Raw genomic sequence first — 15748 nt, 5'->3', positions numbered from 1 at the left:
TCGTTTTCCCTCACACTGCACCGGGACTCGTTTACCCTCACACTGCACCGGGACTCGTTTCCCCTCACACTGCACCGGGATTCGTTTTCCCTCACCCTGCACCATGACTCATTTCCCCTCATCCTGCACCAGGACTCATTTTCCCTCATCCTGCACCAGGACTCGTTGCCCCTCACAATGCACCAGGATGCATTTCCCCTCATCCTGCACCAGGACTCATTTCCCCTCATCCTGCACCAGGAGGCGTTTCACCTCACACTGCACCAGGAATCATTTCCCCTCACACTGCACCGGGACTCATTTCCCCTCACCCTGCACCGGGACTCATTTCCCCTCACACTGCACCAGGACTCATTTCCCCTCATCCTGCACCAGGAGTCGTTTCCCCTCACACTGCACCGGGACCCGTTTCCCCTCACACTGAACCAGGACTCATTTCTCCTCACACTGCACTGGGTCTCGTTTCCCCTCACCCTGCACCAGGACCCGTTTCCCCTCACACTGCACTGGGACTAGTTTCCCCTCACACTGCACCAGGACTTGCTTTCCTTCACAATGCACCAGGACTCATTTCCCCTCACACTGCACCGGGAGTCGTTTCCCGTCACCCTGCACCAGGAGTCGTTTCCCCTCACACTGCACCAGGACTCGTTTCCCCTCACACTGCACCAGGAGTCGGTTCTCCTCAACCTGCACCAGGACTCGTTTCCCCTCACACTGCACCGGGACTCGTTTCCCCTCACACTGCACTGGGACTCATTTCCCCTCATCCTGCACCAGGACTCGTTTCCCTCACCCTGCACCAGGACTTGTTTCCCCTCACACTGCACCTGGACTCGTTTCCCCTCACACTGCACCAGGACTCATTTCGTCTCACCCTGCACCAGAACTCGTTTCCCTCACCCTGCACCAGGCCTCGTTTCCCCTCATCCTGCACCAGGCCTCGTTTCCCCTCACACTGAACCAGGACCCGTTTCCCCTCACACTGAACCAGGACTCGTTTCCCCTCACACTGAACCAGGACTCGTTTCCCCTCACACTGCACCAGGACTCATTTATCCTCACGCTGCACCAGGACTCATTTCACCTCACTCTGCACCGGGGCTTATTTCCTCTCACACTGCACCGTGACTCGTTTCCCCTCATCCTGCACCAGGACCCATTTCCTCTCTCACTGCACCAGGACTCATTTCCCCTCACCCTGCACCGTGACTCATTTCCCTTCACACTGCACCAGGACTCATTTCCCCTCACACTGCACCAGGACTCATTTCCCTTCACACTGCACCAGCACTCATTTCCTCTCATCCTGCACCGTGACTCATTTCCCCTCATCCTGCACCGGGGCTTATTTCCTCTCACACTGCACCAGGACCCATTTCCCCTCACACTGCACCAGGACTCATTTCCCCTCACACTGCACCAGGACTCATTTCTCCTCACACTGCACCAGGACTCATTTCCCCTCACTCTGCACCAAGGCTTATTTCCCCTCACACTGCACCAGGACTCATTTCCCCTCACTCTGCACCGGGGCTTATTTCCTCTCACACTGCACCAGGACTCATTTCCCCTCACTCTGCACCGGGGCTTATTTCCCCTCACACTGCACCGGGGCTTATTTCCCCTCTGGCTGCTTCAGGACCTGCCAAAAAGAGAGAGAAGAAAGAAAGGAATGAAAAAGAGCCGGTAGATCAGCAGAGCTGTGATTGCAGCATCTCACTCTGCTGTCTTCATGCAAGGATCAGCGGATCAGCATCTCCCTCAATGTCCTCCTCATGGAACAGGGCCATGTGCTGCACAGTAACCCCACTGTTCAAAGCTTCACCATCCTCCCCCCACCCCGGCCAGCCTGAGGTACCAGACAGTGTAGAGCACATCCAATCCCTACAATACACCAGACCCTTGTGAGGGGATGTTGAGGGGCATTGCCCAACCAACCTCAGCACCTGAATCACATCATCAAGAGACAACGACCTGCTCAATGGTCACTCGGATTGCCCTGTGGAATATCTTGGAGCTGACACCTGCATCTGTTTATTTGTGTCACAAGAGTGAGCAGCCATTTCCTCAGTGGGTATTCCTGGTCTCCTCATATCCAGCCTGAAGGTACCTGGAACTGGGAAAGCTGTGACCATCTGAAGCATATACAGAGGAACCTCAATTATCTGGCATTCAATTATCTGAAGTTTGGATTATCCTGTTCCAACACGGGGTAAGCTCTCCAGCCTGATTTAAAACCAGCAACACAGAAAGATTTACCCTGTGCAGTAATCTGTAAAACTTCAAGTGGCCAAGAACTATGTAAGATAAAAATTAACAACTTTATTTCTTAAAGTATAACAGAGAATAATTAACTGACCACGATTTGCAATTTCTTTCTCTAACGTATCTTTTACCCTCTCTTTTATAATACTCGTCCAATAAAACTCCCAATGAAGAATTACAAAACAACACTTCTTATCTCAAAACCAGGCAGCAATAGATTCTTGCCTTTGGATCTTCCTGTATCTTCTTCTCTCCTTGTTAGGAATTTCTGTATCACAGGTTACTGTTTGAAAAGGTACTTTTAAGGGAGATGTTTTCTCAAGCGGTCTGGTACATGTTAGGCTTGCTGGTTCTCCTCTCAACTGTTCAATTTTCCCCCCGGTGTTATACCCCAGAGCGTCAGCTTCTGTCAATGGCTTTTAAGATTGTCAATATACTCAATTCAAACTCAATTACAAATTGGTATTTTTATTGGGGTATAATTTAAACTGATTGGCCAAATTCGAATTTGTTTTTGTCTCCTGTCAACGAACTACTCGAGTTGTTCAACCCAGCATTACATCCGTTGTGGCCTTATAGAGAACACTAGGTGCTGTATCTGGTAGTTCTGCTGCTTTTATCCAGACAAAATCGGAAGATCCCAATGCTTAGCTAAACTATGTTATCTGTAATTCGATTAACCGAATGAAGTACTCCCTGCCTGTGTTCTTCGGATATTGAGGTTCCTCTCTATATTGCTTCCTGGAGCCACATGTCTACCTGAAGGATCCATCTACAGTGGGTGTAAACCCATCAGACATTGATGGGATGGTAACCCCTCCTGTTGACGTAGGCCTCTGGCTGGGTCTGTGGGATACTAACTGCCCACATGAATGTAACCATTCACACTGTCAACTGGTGCAATTGAGCAGTGACCCCAAAGTCAATCCCCCTTTCAGTTATAGATTGGAAATCCCAGATCTAACATCACCATTTGGGAAATGTAGGAGATAGGAGACAGGGCATTCTAGAATAATTAGTCTGGTACCCGTCATTCGGAAATGCTGGATCCATTATGAAGGAAGCAATAGCAATTCATTGCTTGGTTATACCTATGTTAAACATTGCTAAAAACAGACACCAGGTCAGTGTTAATCATCTTGCTTTCACCAGGACTAACATACAAGAAATCAACATTAGAAGGAGAATGACAGCTGACATAGAGACAGCACGGTGGCTCAGTGGGGCGGCACAAGGGCTCAGTGGTTAGCTCTGCTCCCTCACATCCCCAGGGACTCGGGTTCAATTCCAGCCTTGGGTGACTATCTGTGTGGAGTTCTCCCCCTGTCTGCGTGGGTTTCCTCCCACAATCTAAAGATGTGCAGGTTAGGTGAACTAGCCAGGCTAAATTGCCCATAGTCTTCAGGGATGTGTAGCTTTTGTGCATTAGTCAGGGGAAATGGAGAGTAATAGGGAATGGGTCTGGGTGGGTTCATCCTTGGAGGGTCAGTGTGGACGTGTTGGGCCAAATGGCCTATTTCCACATTGTAGGGATTCTATGGTAGTAAGAGAACAAGGTGCTGATTGGTTGGCTCGTGGTTGGCATGGAGATGCAGTGAGACCTGCCATCAATCTTAGCTGATAACGCTCGCACCAGGCCAGTCGACACCGGTCAGGGTGTTGCCATGGGGAATGCAGCAGGGTCTGACATTCTAATTCACTTTCCCCTCAGTGTAAAAGATACAATCTAAAGACATGTTCCTCGTGTCTGTGCAGAACAGGGTCCTGTGTGTGTACATACGGAGCTTCCAGCTCATTAATTGAATTATACCGTGAGCCAAACTGATTATCTTACATTGATTTCCGCTGTATCTTAGCACAGTCTGGATGATGGAATCCATTTCCAACAACAGGAGCAGGTCCATACTCCTGCTGTGTCCCGGGACATGTGGAGCCGGTGAGGTCACTGCACCGCGCTAATCCCCAGGAAACGGACTGGCAGCTGGAAAACTCTGGGCCTCCCCCTGCACACCCCATGCATCCTGAGGGGCCCTGCAGCTACAACCTTCCTCTGGGCTGGGTGTTCCCAATCCCCTGTGCCAGACCACTGCTGCTCCTGTGCTTGCTGTCAGCTCTGGTCCTCCTATATCATCATTCACCTTCTTCAGAAGGCAGTCCCAGTGACCAATATCCCATCAGAGGCAGGATGCAGGAATCTCAGTGAAAATTGGGAAACACAAGGAGTGAAGGAGGTTCTTCAGTCTGAGGAGAGTCATTGGTGACACACACCTGCAGGTGAGGACACAACACACTCCCCCAGACAGTGGGACATGCTGCATGCACGCCAGTAATGAGGGCCTTGTCTCCATTGTACATTCAGCTTCAGCCTCAGCAACTTGGTGAATATACCACATCAGCTCAGTGAGCAGTATGTCACATCAAAATGGAGTACTTACTGCACTCTGAACCCTGTCCCATCCCAGATCAACATCAAGCTTTCAACTTCCCAGTGCATTCAGTACAGACTATCATCAACCTTCCATGAGGGATGATGAAGTGATGGTGTGTGGCTCTCACGTCATCCTCTGATGTTGAACAAACAATGCTTCACCTTTAGCCAGTGCTGGCCTTTTGTAAAATCATTGCTGCTGAGTTCAGAATCATTGAAATGTTCAAGTTCAACTTGCACTGACCAGTGGCATTGTGCCAGTCGGCTGTGACCATTATCTGACCCTAAACACCTTCACTGCAGAGAGATGGGCGATGAAATTATTACAAATTAAATGGAACTGGGCAAGGAGGGCCTGACAGCTGGTGGGCCTTCTCTCACTCTCTCTGTCCCTCCTGTGCTCTCCAGCTCTCTCTACCCACAACCCCTCACAACCCTATCTCCCTTCCCCACTCCCATTTCCAGTTCGCTCCCATCTCTGATACCCCCACCATCCTCTCCATCTCTCCCACCTTGATGCCTTCCCTGGAACCATTGCCCAGTGTGCTCACTGCTCCCTGGAACTCATTAACTGCACAATGTGTGATTTGAGGTGGTGCACAGAGAGACCATGCGAGTAACAACAATCACCGACTCACGGAGTTATTGAGTCAAAAAGCACAGAAACAGGCACTTTGGTCTAACTCATCCTTGTAATCAAGTTGCCCAAACTAATCTAATCCCACTTGCCTGTGTATGACCCATATCCCCCTCAACCTTTCCTGTTCGTGTCTCTGTGCAAATGTAATGACGCAGGTGCTTCAACCAACTGAGCCACAGTGCCACCACTTCCTCAGGATAATCCCTTTGGCCAAGTACCTGCAGCTGCTTTATCTTTGACTCTGTGACTTCCCATTTGTAATGCACAAGTGTTATTGTCAGCAAGAGATAATCCAACCAATTGCCTTTGCTTTTCAAATGCCCACAAAAATAGTTGACTATTATTAACCAGAATATTTGAAGGATCAGCTGTATAACATACAGGTCAGAGGCTGTGAATTCTGCAGTGGCTAACCCACATCCCAACTGTATCTAGATCCGAGAACACCCTATCCATGAAGACGGGGTGTACCTGTTCCAGCCGCACTGCACTAATTCAAGAAGGAAGATCACAGCCAACACCTTCCCAAAGAGGAAGAGAATTGGACCCTGCAGTAATACTCACATTGTGGAAATGAATTATAAAACTATCCATGTCCCTGTTCTGCTATCTCCTCCCCAGTATAGCATTGAAAGAACAGATGGGTAGGAAGCATCAGTGGGACAGGAAGGCTGCTATAAACTAGACTCACAGTAACAAACACACAACTCATGATGCAATTTTTATTCTTGGCTGAGAAACTAAGTCAGTACAGTCCTCATTGGCTATGACCGCAACTACAAGCAGATTGAGGCACTACATCCACTCTCAGACAGGATTCTTGGAGCATTGTTGGATTCTTTTAGTAGAGCAGAGACCTGGCAGTTTGTAGGAGCAGAGGGAATGTAATTTGACTGTGCAGACCATATCGTTCCAGTAAAGTACCTTCCCTGGAGGAAAGAGAGAATGTGGTCAGTGAACTAGACAACTTGTGTGATTGGTTCATCCTCTGTTTTTGGGAGCATCAATAATCTTATCATTTGTTGTTGTTGCATTGCCATAGTCTGACCAGACCATAGGGGCTGCTCTCTGGTGGTGATTTAACCTGAGGGTCACCAGATCTCAGTCAAAGGAAGAGGTTGAGGTTGGTAACCTCAAACTGATGATGGGAATTGAACCCACAATGTTGGCATCACACTGGTCTGTAAACCAACCATCCATCCAACTGAGTTAACTCGATCCCATCTTGTCATTATCCCATTGCTTGATGTAGGATATCGGGCACAACCCTAAATTTGCTGGGTCAGCCACAATGGGGAAAAGAAAATCATTTGAAGCTTCTCTATTGAAAGATCAATTAGTTGGACGATGTCTTCATTACTCTTTTCAGTGTTGTCTGAAGGGATGTGTGTTTACATTAAATAATGTAAGTGTTGTCACTATCTGGCTGAAGTTCTGAGTTCTGATTTAAAACAGACACTGTCTATGAGATGTGTGACAATTATTTGTCAATAGCCACAGGGTTATGCTGTATAAATATCTGATGGTTCATGAAACAACACAAACTTCTGCTGCAAGGAAATAGTTTCAATGAACAACCTGAACAGACTGGCCTGAGGTCAAGGTTCATTAAAGCTGGGAAATAAGCCTCTTTCCAGAGAAAACAAGCAATTATCTTACTGAGTGGAAGATGAACAGACTGTGTTAGATGACACTGTTGTGATGTTTGCTCATGGTCAAACTGACCAATCACTGAAGACAGGACAGTGTCAAGGTTTGATCTCACTGGCTGCTGACAAGGAAATGGAGTATAAGGGAATGAGCCCCAGGGCGATAGCGAGCTCTCTCAGGAACAGGAGTTGTCTGATCACCGGCTGGAGCAGGCTGATCACATGTTACAGTCTGATCTGGAGTGGTTTCTTCAAAGAGGATTGTGAAAGCTCACCGTGGGCATTGGAGGTTATTAAGAACAAGGTTTGTTGTAAGTCACATGATTGGTGATGAATGTTACTTTGCTGTCGGCCCCTACTCGGGCTGTGTTTAAACAATGACTAGCTTCAGTGAATCCTTGTTGCTCTGCTTCAGTTAGAGTGAAGGCTGCTCTGGACCAGCTGTCCAGCTGATCTCTGCAATTTCTAAAGAAAACCATGTTCAGGGTGGGACAGGCAGCTGCCAAAGGAGAACTGGGTCATTCAGCCCATCAAGGCCTCTCTGCCATTCAATGAGATCACAGCTGACCTGATCATCCACAACTTGACTTTCCTGCCTATTCCCCAAAACCTTGATTCCTTTCCTGATTCGAAAGCTGTCTCAGTCCAATACTCCATTCCCCTTAACGGAAAGGCCAGCATTCCACTTTCCTTTGTCATTATCTGCGGAGTTTGTATGCTGGCCTTTTGGGATTTTTGCATGAGGACTCTAAACATTCCACTGTGCTGCACTGGTCTGCAGACTGAACCCACTGAAATAATATTCATCTCCTGTTGGCTTCCTGCCAAACTGCAATACCACCATTTTTCCACGTTATGGACTATCTGCCAAGAATTTGCTGACTCATTTAACCAGACTCTATACTATTGCTGACTCATTGTGACATTCCCGGCTTACCTCGTTTTTTGTGTGATCCACAAAGTGGTGACAGTAGGTTCCCTTTCATCCTGTAAATCATTAATATATGGTTTAAATAATCGTGGACCTAACACTAATCCCTGTGGGACCTTTTTGTTCTGTTGAAAGAGTGACTGTGGGACATTAGGACTGGATTTGTTGAGCAAGCTGCATTTGCAGGACTTGATGTAGTGACTGGAACAAGGTCAGCCTGCTGCACCTCTGAGATACACATTTCCTGAAAGGCACTGTTAACGCCACCACAAGGGGTGTACAAATTTAAAAATCACCCAACACCAGGTTATAGTCCAACAGGTTTAATTGGAAGCACACTCGCTTTCGGAGCGTCGCTCCTTCATCAGGTGGTAGTAGAGGGCTCAATCCTAACACACAGAATTTATAGCAAAAATTTACAGTGTGATGTAACTGAAATTATACATTGAAAAATTGATTGTCTGTTAAACCTTTCACCTGATGAAGGAGCGTCGCTCCGAAATCTAGTGTGCTCCCAATTAAACCTGTTGGACTATAACCTGGTGTTGTGTGATTTTTAACTTTGTACACCCCAGTCCAACGCCGGCATCTCCAAATCATGACCACAAGGAATGTAAGACCTATGCCCTCACCTCCCCCCTCACCTCCATCCAAGGTCCCAAAGGATCCTGCCATCTCCGGCAGAGATTTTCCTGCACATCCAATCACCTCATCCCTGCTGTGTCCATTCCTCTCGATGTAGTCTCCTCTGCTTTGGGGAGATAGGATACCACCTCACAGAATGTTTCAGGGAACACCTCTGGGACATATGCACCCAACAACCGCACAGCCCTGTGGCCAACCACGTCAACTCCCTCTCCCACTCTGCCAAGGACATGCAAGTCCTGGGCCGCCTCCACCACCAAATTCAAGCTACCTGATGCTTAGTGGAAGAAGGCCTCATCGTCTGCCTTGGCATCCTCCAACCACATGGCATCAACATCAATTTCACCAGTTTCCTTATCTCCCCTCCCCCCACCTCATCCCAGATCCAAACGTCAAACTCGGCACCGCCCTCTTGAACTGTCCTACCTGTCCATCTTCCTTTCCACTTGTCCACTCCACTCTTCCCTCTGACCTATAACCTCCCACCTGCATCTACCTATCGCATTCCCAGCTACATCGGACCCACCCCACCCTCCTATTTATCTCTCAGCCCCCATTCCCACATACATTCCTGATGAAGGGCTAATGCCAAAACATCCTGCTCCTCAGATGCTGCCTGACCAGCTGTGCTGTTCTGGCGCTACACTTTTCGACACTGTTAATCTGGCCCAATTAGGGAACCCTGGCTGACAGGAAAAGGATGAATGGCAGGGATATTGAGTGCCTGAATGCCTGACTTTGTATGAGACAGTAGTATAGGAATGGTCTGTTCATGCGTAACTGAGGGGTGACTTGGTGGTGGCGCCAAGAGTAAAGGACAATGCTGAAGAAACTTGCTCACAACAGTCGTCTCTGAGTTGGGGTAAGCGCTTCCTACATCATATGTTTTTTGGGATGCTTGTCTTGGTTGACTACCATTGATGACTGGGCCCAGTCTGGGGAAAGAATGTTATTTTTTCTGGACAAATGACATTGTGGCAGATACAAAGCAACATGTAATTCTCCTGATAGCCTGTGGAGCCACAGCTTTTTCTGTGATGAGGAGTCTGCCTTACCTTTCAGGAGGTTTCCTCCCACAATCCAAAGATGTGCAGGTTAGGTGAATTGGCCATGCTAAATTGCCCATGGTGTTAGGTGCATTAGTCAGGAGTAAATGTAGGGTAGGGGAATGGGTATGGGTGGGTTACTCTTCGGAGGGTCAGTCTGGACTTGTTGGGCTGAAGGGCCTGTTTCCATACTGTAGGGAATATAATCTAATCTAAAAGAATTGACTGATAGTGTTAAGGAATTGTGAAGACAGCTGGTTCAATTACCAGTGATTGTGCTAAAAGCTTCCTCGAATTCTGGCACACTATTACTTTTACTCAGCAATTTGAAAATTAGTGGAATCTGTCAGGATTTTTGGTGAGGTTTTAATGACTGGCAGAAGCCTGGAAATTTGGTTTAACCTTCAATGAGATGCTTAGACTATCTGCAATATGGGATTAATGATCTAACTGTGCAAAAACACCTGCTAACTGAAGCTCAGCTAGATTTCGCTCAGGCGCTATAACTGGCTTTATCATTGGAAAATGCAGCAAGTAGAGTATATGAGTTCAGGGTACTCTGTGGGAAGCAGACAGCCTTGCTAGTCCAATTGAGGTTAGGGAACACCACTTGAGTGAAGACAATTGCATAGCTTTACTCAGAGCATATCCTGATCAGAGTGACTCGAGGTCTGCCCACAGCAAAACCCCAAAACAAAGCCAAGTCTCAACCAACAGTTGAAATTATCTTCTGGATTCTGGCCAGCAAGCCATTGTAGTTGTTGCTAGTATGGGGCCTTGAGACAGCAAAAGAGTCCTACTTGTCAGAAATTGAGTAAGATAGCTCATAGGTTGGTATCCAGGAGAGTTCATACCTTGGAAAGTTCACACACATCCAATTTGGAACATTCAAATCAGAGGAGATGCTGGAGATCAGAGCTGAAAATGTGTTGCTGGAAAAGCGCAGCAGGTCAGGCAGCATCCAAAGAGCAGGAGAATCCCCCTGAAGAAGGGCTCATGCCCGAAACGTCGATTCTCCTGCTTCTTGGATGCTGCCTGACCTGCTGCGCTTTTCCAGCAACACATTTTCAGCACATTCAAATCAGAACCAATCAAGATGACCCTCTGGTGAAGTGGTCATCCGGTTCTAATGGAGATCAATACTGCTGCAACACATCAATGATAGCAGAAGCAGTTTTTAGTAAAATTTGTTCAGGACTCTAGTCCTTAACTTTGGGAAATTGCTCAGCCTACCTGAGAATTTACATTGTGGACCCTTTGCAGATTAATGGTCCAGCCTCTTTTCCAGTCTCTTCTGAAAGGCAGCTGGTTCAGTTACCAGCAGTTGTAGTAAAAGACTCAGGCTCAGTCTTAATGGGGCAAAATTGGCTGCGAGAGATTCACCTAGACTGGCTTAACATTCATCAATTAGGAAGGAGTTGCCTGAGTCAAGTCCTAATTAAATTCCCAGAAGTTTCCAGGAAGGTCTAGGGACTATCAAAGGAGCCAAGGCCGTCCTGCATATTGACCAGGAAGCAATTCTGTGATTCTGCAAGGACTGCCCTGTGCCTTTTGCCTTACGGACAAAAGTAGAAGCAGGAATCAGAAAGCTGAAAAGTGAAGGAATTATCAAACCAGTCCAGTTTGCAGAATGGTCAGCACTGGTCATACCAATTTTGAAGCCGATGGGTCAGTTCATCTTCTTTGGGATTTTAAACTAACAGTGAACTGCTTTCCATAGCAGAATAAATACCCAGTCCCTGCGATAGAGGGTTTACATGGAGCACTGATGGGAGTTGGGGGGGAAGTGCTGCACTTTCAAAAGTTGGACATGAGCCATGTTTACTTGCAATTGCATTGAAAGGGGATTCCCAGAGGTACACTACAATTAATATCCAGAAGGGCTATAACAATATACAAGACTGCTATCTGGGGGACCGTCAGCCTGTGCAATTTTTCAGCAGATGATGAAGAACATTTTGCAAGTTTCTACCCAGATCACTATTTATCCTAATGACAGGGAATACTAATGAGGAACACTTTGAGAAATTGGACAGAGCCCTTTGGAGATCTTAGAAGGGGAACTTGTGTTCCAGGCTGTCCCAGTGACCTACCTGGGTGACAGAGTGGACAAGACCATAGCTTGGGGCCACATTCAGTGGTGGGCTTATACTTATAAGAGAAAGCACTGTCCAGGACACTGAGTAATGAACGTGGGTGCATTGAGCTGCCTCCCATGACCAGATACGCCAGTGGTGGTACTCCCTGCAGAAGAGTCTGCAATGATATTAAATTTTCTGGCCACACTCCCAGTCACAGCCTACTGTCTCAAACTTTGGACACAGAAAGATCCAGTCCTTTTCAAACTGAAACAGCTGGTATTAATGGGAAAAACCAAAGGGCCACCACAACTAGAGCTGAAAGCCTTTTTGACCTGGAGAGCCCAGCTCACGGTAGAGTACGGCATATTATTACATACAGCAAGAGTGATTGTCCTGAGCAAAGGTCGCTGTCAAATACTGGTTCTACATCACCAGTACCACTCAGGGGTCTCCTAAATAAAGATTTTGGTGAGAAATTGTGTCTGGTGGCCAGGATTGGGTGCTGACGCAGCTGCATTGGTGGGGCAGTGCCCAGAGTGCCCCGTGGCCAAGTACTGCCAGCAGCTGCCCCACATCCGTGAGAACGGCCAGGTAAAGCTTGGACTCGGTTTCACCTCGACTACACAGGTCCTCTCATGGGTTCAATGTTCTTAGTCATTGCAGATGTCCACTCAAAGTGATTGGACGTGCATAGGGTCTACTCATCAAACATGGGGGCAACAATAGAAAATTTGTGCACATTGTTTACAATATACGGAATCCTGGAAGTGTTAGTCACAGCTAACAGCCATCATTTACCTGCAGGGAATTTAGTTGTTTCTTCAAGTTGAATGTGGTTCAACATTTGAGGACAGCTCAATGCCACCCCTCACTCAATGGCCTGGCAGAAAGGGCTATCCAAACTTTGAAGACTGGATTGAAGAAACAGCATATAGTCTCACTAGACACCAAGCTGTCACAGTTCCTGTTTGATTAAAGGACGATGCCATATGCTACTACAGGGACAGCACCAGCAGAGTCAGTAATGGGTAGGACAGGTTTAAATCTTCCCAAACCGAGGAGAGTGTGAAATGGTATCAAGATCTCGAATGCTGGAACCAAGACTCTGCCAAATGCAAAAGACAGTTTGATACAGGGTATGCAGTTTGATATAAGAATCACGTACAAGGCCCTGCATCAGTAAGAGGCATGGTCGATGTGAAATCAGGGTCAGTAATGTACAACATTCAGCTCCGTGCAACATTCCTGAATGAAAGCTGCAATTTCACAAACGGTGCTGGAGCAAACCGTGCCCCGCCCCTCGGAACCTTTGGGAAATGCTGCTGGAAGCTGTGGATCCACCCTCTCCTTCAAACATTCTCGAGTCCCCTGAATCAGAGATGGAAATAACTGGAGTAGCTGCCTCACGGTCTTTGCCACTGAAAGCAGGGAGTGAAATTCTACCGAGGTGTTCCTGGAGTAAAGGGAGAGTTCCTGTGCTTTACACGCTTCCCGTGTTGGATTCCAAGTCAGAAGAACCTGACCTGGTGCTAAAACAACCCCAGGAAGCTTTCCAAGGAAAAGGTGCAGCCTATGTCCTCAGATTCAGTGGGCGAGGGATGCAGTGATTGTAACGAGGTCAGCTGTGTAGACATCATAGAAAATGAGTTCCCTGATTGAGGCTGTAAATCTACTCCAATCAGGGAGCCCTGGCTGACAGATATTAAGTAGTGGAGTGTATTATTTCCCCATCCAATTCTATTTTGATTTAACCCCTGCCCTCTCTTTCACTGTTTGATCACACAGCATTACCCTTCAATGTTTAGATTAGATTAGATTGGATTACTTATAGTGTGGAAAAAGGCCCTTCGGCCCAACAAGTCCACACCGACCCGCCGAAGCGCAACCCACCATACCCCTACATTTACCCCCTACCTAACACTACGGGCAATTTAGCATAGCCAATTCACCTGACCTGCACATCTTTGGACTGTGGGAGGAAACCGGAGTACCCAGAGGAAACCCACGCAGACATGGGGAGAATGTGCAAACTCCACACAGTCAGTCGCCTGAGGCATGAATTGAACCTGGGTCTCTGGCGCTTTGAAGGGCACTGCTTGTCCCTGGCCACTTGGGTGTTTCCTCTCTTTCTGGTGCTGGAAACTGAATAAAGATGCGTGAACCTTGTGTCTTTCACAAAAAAAAGGAAAAAAAGAAAAAAAAGGGAGTATCAGAGAAGCTGTCACTTTTTGGTACCTGCCTCTTTATGAGGCTGTACTGCAGTCAAGGAGTGTTCATGTGTAACGAAAGTGTGACTTAGTGATGGGATACTGGCCTCTGTAGAATTATTTGACTTCAGAGATAACTATCAGTGGTTAGTGACTTAACAGGTGCCAGAACATCAGAGCAACAGAGTTCAAGAAGAAGAAGGGATCATTTTTTGAAAGCCAAGTATTACAGTGAAGTGTCTGTGCGTCTGTCTGTGTCTGTGTGTCTTCGATTCATAATAAGTTTTTGTACTTCAACATCATTTACTATGTTAAATCAATTAATACTCCATTCAATAATTTCTACTGGTAATAAATTAATGAATTGTGAAGAAACCTGATGAAATAGATCTTGCTGTTTAGAACCTGCTATGGGTAAGGTTTTTCAACTGATTATCTTAGTAAAATCTATATAATTTTTTCAGTTGCGTTGTGAACGGTGGAATAGTGAGACTCGAGTGATAGGAGCGTCGGTCGGAGTAACTCAACCACACGGAGTCCAGCTGGAATCTCACCCAGGGATCTATTTGCCTTTCTCTGAGACACTCGGCAACATTGACTTACCGACAGAGTGCACACAGTGTTCTTTACCACAATGGTTATCGGGTTGGTTCATCTTCCAATTCATAAAATCTGACGAAAATCCATCAGTCCTGTGGAAAGTCCCCTCCTGTAGAGATATAAACTCATACTATTTTGAAATATATAGTTTGTTTCCCCTAAATAATGTAAAGTAGCAATGCCAGTAACGTTACCTTGTAGATGTCATTCAAGCCAGTCCAAAGCTTTTTCAATGGAGATGAATTCTTTCTAATAAAATGACTCTGCTCCTGCCAGTGTACGGAAGCAAGATGACCACCAGGAGCCAGCGTTCGGCAGTGCAACTTGAAATGATTTTAAAAAGACAATTTATTCCTGGTTATATTTTTATATTGAACACATTCAATTGTGTTTCTCCACCAGGTTTAATTTTTAAAATTTGCTGCGTTGGAGAATATGAACAATAAAACTACAACCCCATGATTGTGTGTCCACAAGGACCTGATATGGGCTGACTCCAAACTTCAGTGAATGGTGCCACACTGAGGCTGAGGATTTGGGAACAATCTCATTGTGACTTCAGCCCATCAGATAGAAATGTCAGCAGCTTCTGTGTAACAGCTGATATTGGGCTGGGCTTGTGCTCGAACGCTCTGTCTGTGACATTGTGTTTCCTGTTCTCCCCAAGTGAGGTTCCCCTGACTCAGTGTCTAACACGGACAGCGTGTACCACATGGGGGCTCACTCTTGCACCAGGAGTGCCTCAGTGGAATTTCACTCTCTCTTCTTTCGGCGTCAAGACAGCAAGGTGTCCACTTCCATTTGTCCACCTCTGTCAACGCCCCTGAATCAATGAGAAGGTGAATCCACGGGTTCCAGAAGCATTTCCCAAAGGTTCCGAGTGGCAGGGCATGTTTAGCAATGTTTGTGAATTCACAGCTTTTATATTGTTCACATACTTATTCAGGACCATCACACCCACCTGAACCTTATACTGGCCCTGACCTCACGTTGACCATGTCTCTTCCCGATGTGAGACCATTTCCCCGATTCTTACACCAAACGTCGTCCCCAACATCAAACCATCTCTCTCACTTCCTGGTGCTGTTTCACCGTCCCTCCCCAGGGTCGGGAAGATTCAACCCAACCTGGGAGCAGAGACCTCTGCCCATTAGGAACTCTGCTGGGGCTACCCCTGTAGTTACATGTGGCATGGTCCAATATTAGAACATAGGATATAACAGCACAGTTACAGGCCCTTCGGCCCTCGATGT

The 15748-nt window shown here is 46.9% G+C and overlaps 1 long non-coding RNA gene across 1 annotated transcript; it reads right to left on the bottom strand.

Annotated features, from left to right (window-relative positions):
- Positions 1 to 6050: 6050 nt before the first annotated feature.
- Positions 6051 to 14991, bottom strand: LOC148145845 (uncharacterized). Its single transcript, XR_015761212.1, has 3 exons — positions 14690 to 14991; positions 14499 to 14604; positions 6051 to 6265 (listed from the first exon to the last, which is right to left on the bottom strand). It is a non-coding gene; the product is annotated as an uncharacterized LOC148145845 (long non-coding RNA).
- Between the last annotated feature and the right edge of the window lie 757 nt (positions 14992 to 15748).

This window comes from Chiloscyllium plagiosum, unplaced genomic scaffold (assembly GCF_037043375.1).
Source record: "Chiloscyllium plagiosum isolate Xiang-an unplaced genomic scaffold, Cpla_swu_hap1 HiC_scaffold_23, whole genome shotgun sequence".
NCBI lineage: Eukaryota > Metazoa > Chordata > Chondrichthyes > Orectolobiformes > Hemiscylliidae > Chiloscyllium > Chiloscyllium plagiosum.
The sequence above is the reverse complement of the archived record's forward strand: the minus strand, read 5'-3'. Positions and strand labels throughout refer to the sequence as shown.